Source organism: Branchiostoma floridae, chromosome 10 (assembly GCF_000003815.2).
Source record: "Branchiostoma floridae strain S238N-H82 chromosome 10, Bfl_VNyyK, whole genome shotgun sequence".
In the NCBI taxonomy this organism is placed as follows: domain Eukaryota; kingdom Metazoa; phylum Chordata; class Leptocardii; order Amphioxiformes; family Branchiostomatidae; genus Branchiostoma; species Branchiostoma floridae.
The window spans coordinates 17,177,012-17,187,978 of record NC_049988.1 but is presented as its reverse complement, the minus strand read 5'-3'; positions in this window follow the sequence as shown (position 1 = coordinate 17,187,978).

Below are 10,967 nucleotides of genomic sequence, written 5' to 3'. Positions count from 1 at the left end.
CTACAATTATTAAGATAGAATTCATTATACTTTTTGGACATGCAACATAAGTCCAAAGGTTTGTAAACATGCAAAACATACACACTGCAAACAGAAAGTTGTGATACTTTATCAGTATACTGTAGTTCGAGATCAGACAAGGTCTTTTGCGCATTATGCGCGTGCTGTAGTTTTACCTCCAGACAGGTTATGTTGTTGCCCAACAGCAGCAGGCTCTTGAGGCCCTTCATCCCCTCAAACGCGCCGCTTCTCAGGGTCTGAAGATTGCTCTGCCAGATGACCATGATCTTCACCTGTGGAAGCTTAGCAAACGCGCCTGCCTCTATGGTCGTTATGTTACAGTTTACCAGCCATAGACTACAGTCTCTACCGCATGGCAGCTTTGAGATAGCAGTGGCGTCAGCTTTAGTCATTGTGCCAACGTTGTTATCGGCTATGACGAGTATGGTGATGTCTTGTTGGGAGGGGCTTAAAGTGACACCCTGGACTTCACCAGTGACAGAGCTACCTGACACGCTTCCGTTACCTGCACAGTCGTAACAGGACATAAAGGCTGTGTTCAAGGAGATGTATTTAAAAGGCCCTCCGTAACTGCCATGGATATACGGACCTCTGTTCCACCTGGACTCATAGCTGTTAATGTCATACCGATACTCTGATCCACCATTACGGCTGTCCCCAACACTACATCTGAGCGGTGATACATTCTGACAGTGTTGCCAGCCCCCTGCCTCTACACACGGCACTACCAGACGTACTACAACCAACACTAGATAGAACCTCGCCATCCATTTTACAGCCATAGTGGAAACACCTAATTCTCAAACGATCTGCTGATAAAGACGATAGAATCAATCTCTTCCCTACAAAACCAACAAATATCCTCAATCCTGTGCAGACTATACCACAGTACCTGTACCACAGTGATGTCCGCTCCGGCCAGACGTTAGCTCCAACTCTGGCAGGCCTGAGAATGTGGGCCACTTGCACAGGAGAATGTGTTTATCCAGCCTGAGTGGAATTAGCTTAGAATATTCAGCACTTTGTCGCCATACCGTAGAAGTCCCTTTGCTTGATCTGAATTTGCATTTTTTCCAACAGAAACCAATCGCGTTACCACCCCTGACCTAAATTGCGACCACAATATTTTTGTTTGAAGATATTGTTTTCATTTGACTTGCTAGTACAATAGACAGCAAGTTTTATTGAGACAACAAAAAGTACAGTGACCCTAAGCCTTATATGGCCAAGTATAAACTACAAAACAAGGTGAATGCAAAATAAGTCTTAAAACTCTACTAACTAAACAATATAGGATACAAAGAGAACCTCTATAGAATCAGGGCATGGGGCTAACATGGGTGTTACTATCTTTTCTAATCACAAAGCGATATTTTATGTATTTACCTATCTTAGCATTATGAGGGCTGTCGGATCTAAAGATATAGTCAAATCTACTTCTGGTATCGAGTATCTTGAAATCTATAGTATTTATACACAGGAATGTGAATAACTTATTGCGTAACATATAGTGGCCTCTTATCTTATTACATCTTTTTGTACACGCTTTAGAAACACTGAAAACTTGAGATCTCTTTATTTAACGCCTTGGTATAACCGTGTCACAGAGATGCCCGGGACAAACGTATGTACCAACTCTGGCATTCTGACAATTTAGTAATTTGCACAAGAGAATGTGTTTATCCAGCTTGGTTGGTATTAATTAGAATATTCAGCATTCTGTCGCCAGACTTCTGGGAAAAGGCCCGATCTTTTCCTTGCATTTTTTTTATCACAGGGCGAAATTACTGTCCCTAACCTGGATTACAACGGATGCAATATTTCTCTTTCAAAATTTTGTTTGCTCCTGTAGTTTTGATTGTATTAAGCAGGACATATCGTAGTATCCTGTTTCATAACATATTTATAAAGACAAGATAGGCAGTGCTATAAGCATATATTTGTTAAGGATCGCGTGGCGAAGCGGCAGCATTTGTGCCTCGTAACCCAGAGGTTGCGGGTTCGAATCCGTCTGCGTGTCACCGATCTTGTGCCCTTGGGAAAGGCACTTTACACGGCTTTCCTCACTATACTCAGGTGAAAATGAGTACCTTGCTTCGGCTAGGGCCGTCCCTCGGATAGGACGTTAAATGGAGGTCCCGTGTATGGAGAGAGTCACACCCTATGCACGTTAAAGAACCCCAACATGTGCGATGGTGCGGTGTGAGATGGAGCAAACCCTTCTGTCTGGAGTTGGTGATTCACTTCAAATCACCCGGCTGGAGGTCTGGCGAACCTCCATACCGTATCAGCCGCACGAAAGGGTATGTCACCCCGTAAGGGGCGGCATAACCCCGCCGTGACATGTGCGAACATGCATGTGTGTATGGCGGCTTTGAAAAGGTGTCCATTGACACCATTGACTGTTCCGTCATACCCTCCATATAACCCTCCATCGAATATGGAGAATCCTAATAAATCATAAATCAAGGAATACGCACTTGAGGCTAATGTCATTTTAGCCATTTTCATTCAATTAGTACCTGTTTCACTTGCCCATCAATAAGCTGGTGGACGTGCCGACTGATAAGTATCTAATATCAGCTCAAAAAAGAACAAGAAACAGCCATGACTTCAAGTACCAGAGTTACCAACCTAGGATTGATGTGTTCAAAAATTCGTATTTTTATATTCGTAGAGTGGAATTTGTTATCACCAAGCACAGTAGGGGCATCTTCTCTGGATAGCTTTAAAGAACGCTTGCAGATAGATGTGCTCAAGTTAGGTGTGACAGGTTGTTCGGTGTAATATAACCAGCTGCTGCCGCGCCGCGTGCCTGCGAAGCTGGTGTGTTACGCCGAACGGCGGTTATACCGGCTACATAGATACAGATACAGATACTCTGACGGGCGTGGCAGTGTGGTCATTTTCACAAGAGAATGTGTTATCCAGTCTGAATGGAATTAACTTGTAGCTCATCTCATGTGGCCTTGTGCGTGTAGGTGTGTGTGTTTGAGTGTGCGATCTTGTATGGGCTAGTGACAATAGTCAATACAGATGTCCTTACTAGATGACATGAATGACTCCATTGTACATTGTGTTGATGATACAACCCAGAACACACTGATGAGAACACAAGGCCATATATGTACGGCGTTATTCACAGCTAGTGGGTCATGGCTCATTATTTCAATGAAAATGGAGATATTGTTTTGGTTGTATCTGTGTGTGTGCTTGTGTGTGTGTGTGTGTGTGTGTGTGTGTGTGTGTGTGTGTGTGTGTGTGTGTGTGTGTGTGTGTGTGTTTGTGCGTGTGTGTTTCCGGATTTTTGTAGTCAGCATAACTCAAGAACTTCATAATAGATCACAATGATATTATGTATGAAGGTAGGTGTTGGGAAGACAAAGGTCAAGATCAATTTAGGACCCCTAGTATGTGGCCTTGGTATTGCAGCAGAACTTCCATTTTTGTATCTTATGACCTGGATATGCTATGGTCCTCAGATCTAGTATCAGATGTGTGTGTGTGTGTGTGTGTGGAGGGGGGGGGGTCGCTTCCAACAAGACATATTGTAATCCAATCTGCTATATGTATTTATGTATAAATAATCTGCTATCTATACCTCCAGCATAATCTTTCCCTATTGGAAATGCTAGTCATTCAAACCGGAACATTGTGGCTCCATATGTCCTACTAAGGAACGACTGTGGCGCTAAAGATGTCTGTTAGCTTGGGAAATGAGTCCACACTTCTCTACAAACAAACAGGCAAAAACCGTGGGAGAATTACTGACAATATACATCTATAGAACACTTCGTACCTGCCAACTAATTTGCACCTATCTCTCCTTCTCACTCTCTCTCTCTCTCAGAGAGAGAGAGAGAGAGATAAATAGATAGATAGATAGATAGATATGACACTCCTTTACAAAAATAAACAGACAAAAACTGTGGAAGAATTACTGACAATATACATCTCTACAACAAGTCATACCTGCCATGTGCATTTAATTCTAATCAAATCTATCTTTAAGCATTCATCACTAGGCAATTGTAATGAGCAACAACGTGCTGAGACACACCCAAAATTTGACGTAGGGATGATAAAAAGGACAGAAATACCTTGCATGAATTTATATGAGGCCATTATGTTGCGTACCATCTATCTTAACAACTACCGACTGTAGCTGGCGACTTCAAAATTAACATTTTAAGACATGGTCTTGGGCAATTACAGAAATGTAACCTTAAACTTAAAGGCTTTTTCAATAACAGATAGACAGACATACATACACACAAACACACATACATGCACACAGACACGCACACACACAAACTCACACACAAACTCACACACAAACTCACACACAAACAAGAGCGCACGCACGCACACACACACACACATAACACACACACAAATAAACAAGCAGACAAACACGCACACGCACACAAACTCACAAACAAGCACACGCAAGCACACACATACACACCTGCACAAAAACACACGCAAAACAAAATTATCATATAGTGACGCTAGGTTCTCGGAATTTTCTTTCATCTTCCCTGAATGATCGTCAGTCGACTGCTTACATTGTTGACGCGATGTTCGCCTGCGTCATTACCCCAGACAATGCTCGTCACAAGTCCGATAATCACCCTCAATGAAATACATCACACGAGGGCGCCAATTTGTCGTTGGGCGGAGGCGCAGCAAGATTATGTTGTAAACAACCGTTGCGAATTTGTGATGATGTGTAGTTGTATAGTACACCGTGTACGTTTACTGTTAGGGTACACGGCCTATACGTGAGGTTGGTGTAACACTGCTGCATGTGAACTCGCCGGATTATCGTCAAAGTTGATGAGTAAGGAGCGATTCAACGGAGTATTGGAATAACTTCCGGCTAGTCCCGACAAGGGACAAGGTGAGTTCTCGTTAATATTGATGATAGTATTGCGAATTCATATGCCTGTGGACTAGTTGCAGGTAATATGAAAGGAGACAAACAAATAGTGAAGAACAGTAAAGAATGTGTATACTCCTAAGTCTAGTCTAAAAAATGCTAACTCTAAACTGTAATAATGATGATAGTTTATCGCAAGTTCTTACAAATTCAAATTTGTTGATACTTCAACAATCATTAGTTTGAACCCAACCATTTTGTACAGGTCCTCCCACCTTGCCCCCTCGTGTTAAATTTGTTTGGAGAAGAGATGTCTTTGCATCTGGTGGCCAGCCCCTCTAGTTCTGTCCTACCACTTGCTACATAATGTAATCGAACACCACAGGGTTTGTACGAAGTCCAGCTGGACACGTGTTGGCTGCAGTTTGTTTGGCCTTATGTCCATATTCGTCTAAAATGACATGTTAAACTGCTGTCTTCAGGTGACGGGAGTGAATGTACGAGCTTCTTATGTCCCCACTTTGCCAAGCACACTGGGCCATCCCGACCCTACTCTAGTCTCTACCAGACAAAGCTGGCTATTGTAGGGAGAATAACTTGACAGGAGAGTTTTACTACCAGAGGAATTGGCAGGAGGGAAAACTTCCCTGGCAAATTTCCCGATTTTTCCCCCGGGATTTTACGATCCCCGCACCCCCGTAGGAAGGCCTGGTGAAGGCTAATCCTTCTCCATAAGTATATTGGGCTTTGTAACGCTCATGTGTAGCTGTTTGACGCCCCTACACACGGGACGACTGAAGGACAACTCACAGTTCTGAGTGATCACATAGCTTCACCTGGCCAGGTCAGGAACGTCTACCTGTCATTTATCATGTTTGTATTCTACAACAAATCAACCACGATAGATGTAACAGTTATGGCAGTTAGGACATTAATTTAGTTTTTCTAGGCTTATGTTAGGGAGTGTTCATCATAAATCTAGACAAGAACAATTATGTACATTTATTACAGCCAGAGAAAGAGATACTTATTCTAAATTCAAGCTGAAAGCAGCTAACCGTTGCAACGATACACCGTATTAACGATACACATTATTAAGTTTTTATATAATGATTCCAAACCATTCAGTTTTACATCCCTGGTATCACATAACCCTTTGTTTCAATTTGATGCGAAGGCAAAGCTAACATTATTATCAGTTTATTATATGGGAAATTGCACGTTTAACGTTACATACATAACGCATATAATGCACTGCGCCACACCAATGTACTTCAGTGGCCAAGTACTCCTGTAGTTAGAATCGTATACGTAGAATCTAAACGTCCAAGTTCCGAATCACTAGCAGACCCCCAAAGTCTTACTTTTCATCACTCGACCACGGTGAAAATGTGGACTCGCCAGTGGGAGTCGAATACTCCACGAAACAGATTTCTTTGTAGCGAAATGGACCATTGTTTTGAGTATCGTTCATTCCCAGATTGTTACATACTGCATCAGGTCCAGGTTCAGGTCCGAACCTGGACCTGACCCTCTGGACCTGAACCGCACCTGGACCTGAATTTTTTTCTACCGGTACCCACCCCTAGTGTGTTCTATAGTACCTATACTGTTACTGTTAGGTACTCACAGCATACGAAGACGTGTAACGTTACTGTGTACAGTAAAGTGGATTTATCGATTTTTCATAGCATCTCCGTGACATTGACAAAGTCGAGGGCAAGGCGTTCAGTGAAGGTTTTAGTCAAGCATTTACAGGTGTACACCAGGACAACAGGTAAGAACCCTTTTAGTGTCATACATCTATCATGACATTCTTCAGGGCGCGGTCGCATGTAGGTCGTTCGATCGTCGTACGATTTTGAGGATGTTTAAGCAGGCAGTGACAGAGCCAACCACCCACAAGGATCCAAGAGAGCGTTTTGTGCAGCAAGACAGCTGAACATAGTAGGACACATGCTTGGCTGTCCCCTGTCACATTTGGCGAAAATCAATCGGACGAAGATCCTGCGGCAATCGCACGAGCCTCGCTTATAATAATAACTTAATTGCGCAACAATTGTACAATATACAAAGTATGGCTTATATGTGACAGGGACGGTTTTCAGGTGAAAAATATGCGCAACCCTCTGTTGATCTTAAATATGGCCGATCGTCCATCAATACGCCCTAAGATCGTGGATAATGTGACAGCTGCAGGGATATAAGGAGATGTTTTGAGATAGTGGGCTGTGGTATTAGTAGTGACTTTGAATGCAACATTAGTATTGAGCTGTGAATGTTACTGGTAAAGTATATGTTGTCTATGTGTTGCTGTCACCTATTGATAGCAAGTGATTATAACAAAAATGGAAAGCCTGTCAAAACTGTATTATCGCAAGTTGACAATTATTGATTTATCTTTATGTTTAAGGATAACCACACACAATAGCAAGACTGTCTCTCTGTTGGTTGTGAACAAGAATAATGACTTCAGAAACATTCATCATAAAAGGCTGATATGCAAATAGAATGTTTGCAACATTGAGCTCAAGAAGCTTAAGACTTGGATGGAGGTGTGCTTATCTTTGACTGTTTTCCGTCCAAGGTATTTGCATTTCATTGTTGTAAACTATTTGCTATGACGATTGCATTAATGGTTATTCCTTTGGGAGGGTTGTAGCGTCCCTAGCTACTTAGATAAACGGTGTACGATGGCATTGCAGCCGTAGTAATGATAATTCTATCTAGTAGTAGGAAGAGTCAACGTCAATATAAGTGTCATAGTTATATTCATTTTAAAGTCATATACGTTTTGTTGGGCGTGTGTTTTGTGGCGTATGAATTTTGAATTTTCAAAGCGACCCAAAACGGGCTACGCCCAATGTGATAAATGTACCGTAGTGTCATTACATACATGTTAATTTGCATGTAGTCATAAATGATACAAAACAGAAATAGAGCTTTCACTGCTAAATATGTGGAAAATTATCATAAGCGAGTTTATCTAGCAATCTAGGGGCATTTCTTTTTTCCTTGCAGAAATGATAAAAGGAAATTACTTCGTGCAAATACCGGGTATTTCACTTAAATAGATGTTAACCAAAACTACAATAGTTCTTGTCCTTTGTTAGAACATAGATATTGTCATTCGAAGTCGTTTGATTGTGTTCTCGTAATGATTTATGTTGAAATTACCGTCTCTCACGAATGGCAGCGAATGAGCCCCCCTCCCACCTCTGTAGGATATCTCTAACTCATGAATAATTGAGAGGTTGATTTGAAGGTGTCACGCAGGTGTGTGCTTACAGGTGAATAACTTCCCTCGATGGTTGTTCCCTCGCTTCTGTTGAAAACAATGCACCAGTCATTTTAAACCCGACATGTGGCTGATTTTACACAAGCGTTTTCGGAATAGACTCAGAATAAACAACTTTAGGGTACTTATAATTATACCCCTGTCACATTTGACGAAATCCCTTATAACAATAACTTTATTGCACAACAATTATACAAGGTACAAAGTATAGCTTATATGTGACAGGGACGGTTTTCAGGTGAAAAATACGCGCAACACTCTGTCGATCTTAAATATGACCGATCTTCCATCGATACGCCCGAAGATCCCGGATAATGTGACAGGGGTATAAGGGCGCGGTGACAGGTCGTGCGATCGTCGTACGATTTTGATGCCATGGGATTTTCAAGCAGGCCGTGACAGAAACAACCACCGACATGGATCCAAAACAGCATTTTATGTACCCAAGACAGTTGAACTGTGCAGGAGACGTACATTTATGTCCTCCATATTGCCCAAAGTTAGCGATCGTACGACGATCGCACGACCTTTTTGACCGCGCCCTAAAGTGTCATTTTCCCTTTTGGCTTGAGTTAGCTCGACAGGTGACTCAAGTCGCTCAGCAGTAGAGACAAGTCACGTTTTTCGTATGTAAAGGATTGTGTGGGGTTAGTCAACTCAAATTCTACTGCTGTACATACTGTATGAATGAGGGTGAACATGGTTATTGCGAAGCAATTCACTTTTTCTTAAGCTGGAAATGCAATGTGGCTCAGCTTGCATACACAAGTGGTATGTCGAGCCCTGAATTTACGTGATGTCAATCCCGTAATGTCTATCCCCTTGCATGTCAAGATCCGCGCGATAAAAAGCCCATAGATTATGATATATCAGGGCCTGACATTGTCGGAATGTACATGTCTGTCATAACTTATTGTGTGGAGGTAATCCGTCAGACAACCCACAATACGTGTTGCGCGTCAGTGACGTGAGGAGACGGTGATGTCGCCATTGTTGTCTGGGTTTAACGGATTTATTGTTTCCGACCGTGTCGAGTAATCGATGAATCATAGGGTTATATTACGTCGATGAACATTAAACATGCAGGTGATAAGATATGCCAAAAAAGCAGTTACTTAGGCAACTAGAGATGATTTTGAAACGGTCAGAAGTTTCACATTACATCCAGTATCTTTTGTCAGTGACACTGAAAGAGACACCGAAAGAGTCACTGACGACAGATAAGTGGATGCTATCTAAAACGTCGGACCGTTTCCAAAATCATATCCAGTTGCTTAAGTAACTGCGTTTTTGGCATATCTTATTACCTGCATGTCTAATCTTCATCGACGTAATCATAGGGTTATCTGGTTCATCTTCTGCCTCCTGTCGATCGATGTTTTGTAGGAGGCTGTTTGGAGATTGTCTCCATAAATTTTCATCTCCAAAACGGTGGTCGCCATATCGCTGAACTATACTAGGGGTGGGTACCGGCACAGAAAATTTAGGTCCAGGTCCGGTTCAGGTCCAGAGGATCAGGTCCAAGTCATGACCTGAATCTGAACCTCATTGTCTGTGAAAACCTGTGAATGGACGATATCGATACTCAGAACAATGGTCCATTTCACTATCTTTTTCGGAGTATTCGACTCCTCATGGCGTTAGAAAATCCTACAAGGCTGACGTTAACTGCCTCTATACAATTGACTGTAAAACTTGGTAGAAATAACTAAAGACCCCACTCTACTTTGGTATAATTTTCTTCGACCGGTAAGCCCCCGGCCCTAAACATGCGAATGTCTGATCATATAATCTGTTAATTTTCCAATAGGTCCAACATCCGGTACACTGTACCGATACCCACCCCAAGTCTATACCATACCCCAGCGTTTCATAACTTTTTTGGAGGGCTGACAAAAAGCAGACATATACGGAGCAATATTTTAATCATACATGCACTACAGTTTTGAGATAAATGGTAAAAGTCATTGAAAAAAAGACTAAATGCTCTGTATTAAGGTCTCACTTAGCTAATATTGCTGCAATGAATCAATCAGAATTGCCCAGACGAAGGTGACAGACGGTCATCAAAACGTAGGTTGAATTAAACCATTAGTAGTGTACAAATAATCTTGTTATGCAATAGGTTTGCAGAATTACCTTATCCCTATTTTAAAAGAGTTTGAAAATGTACATGACCACTTATTTGAACTCTCCGGTTGAGTGGTCTCAAAATAAATATCCCGGCGTTTTACGATGTCCTTGAACAATAAAGCGACACAGAGAGGAGCGCAAGTAAATATAAGTACAAGTCGGTCAATTTCTATACAAAGCCTTACAAAAACAAGGCAATACCACACTTTTTGAATCAGTACACTGTCATTAACATAATGTTCCATAATATAGCACACATAACGCTGGCTCTACTTGTTTATACTACCATTATTCAGAAAGAAATCAGATTAGTCATTAGAATTGTTAGATATCAGCAACTCATGTTACATGTAGTTCAACTGTTTATATGTACTAGTCGCCACACATTGTATCCTTTGCAATTAAGTTCTTTTACATTCACTATTTTGGAATAGCTACAATTGTAACGTTACATGGCCACTTGTTTGAACCCTCCGGTTGAGTGATCTCAAATGAGGTGTTTTACGATATCCTTGAACAATAATGACACAGAGGCGAGCGCGCAAGGTCTCATGGGAATACGCTATATATGGTAGTTCGGCAACAATACGTGACCTCAACCATGGCAAGGTCAAGTTACGTTTGTGATTTTCG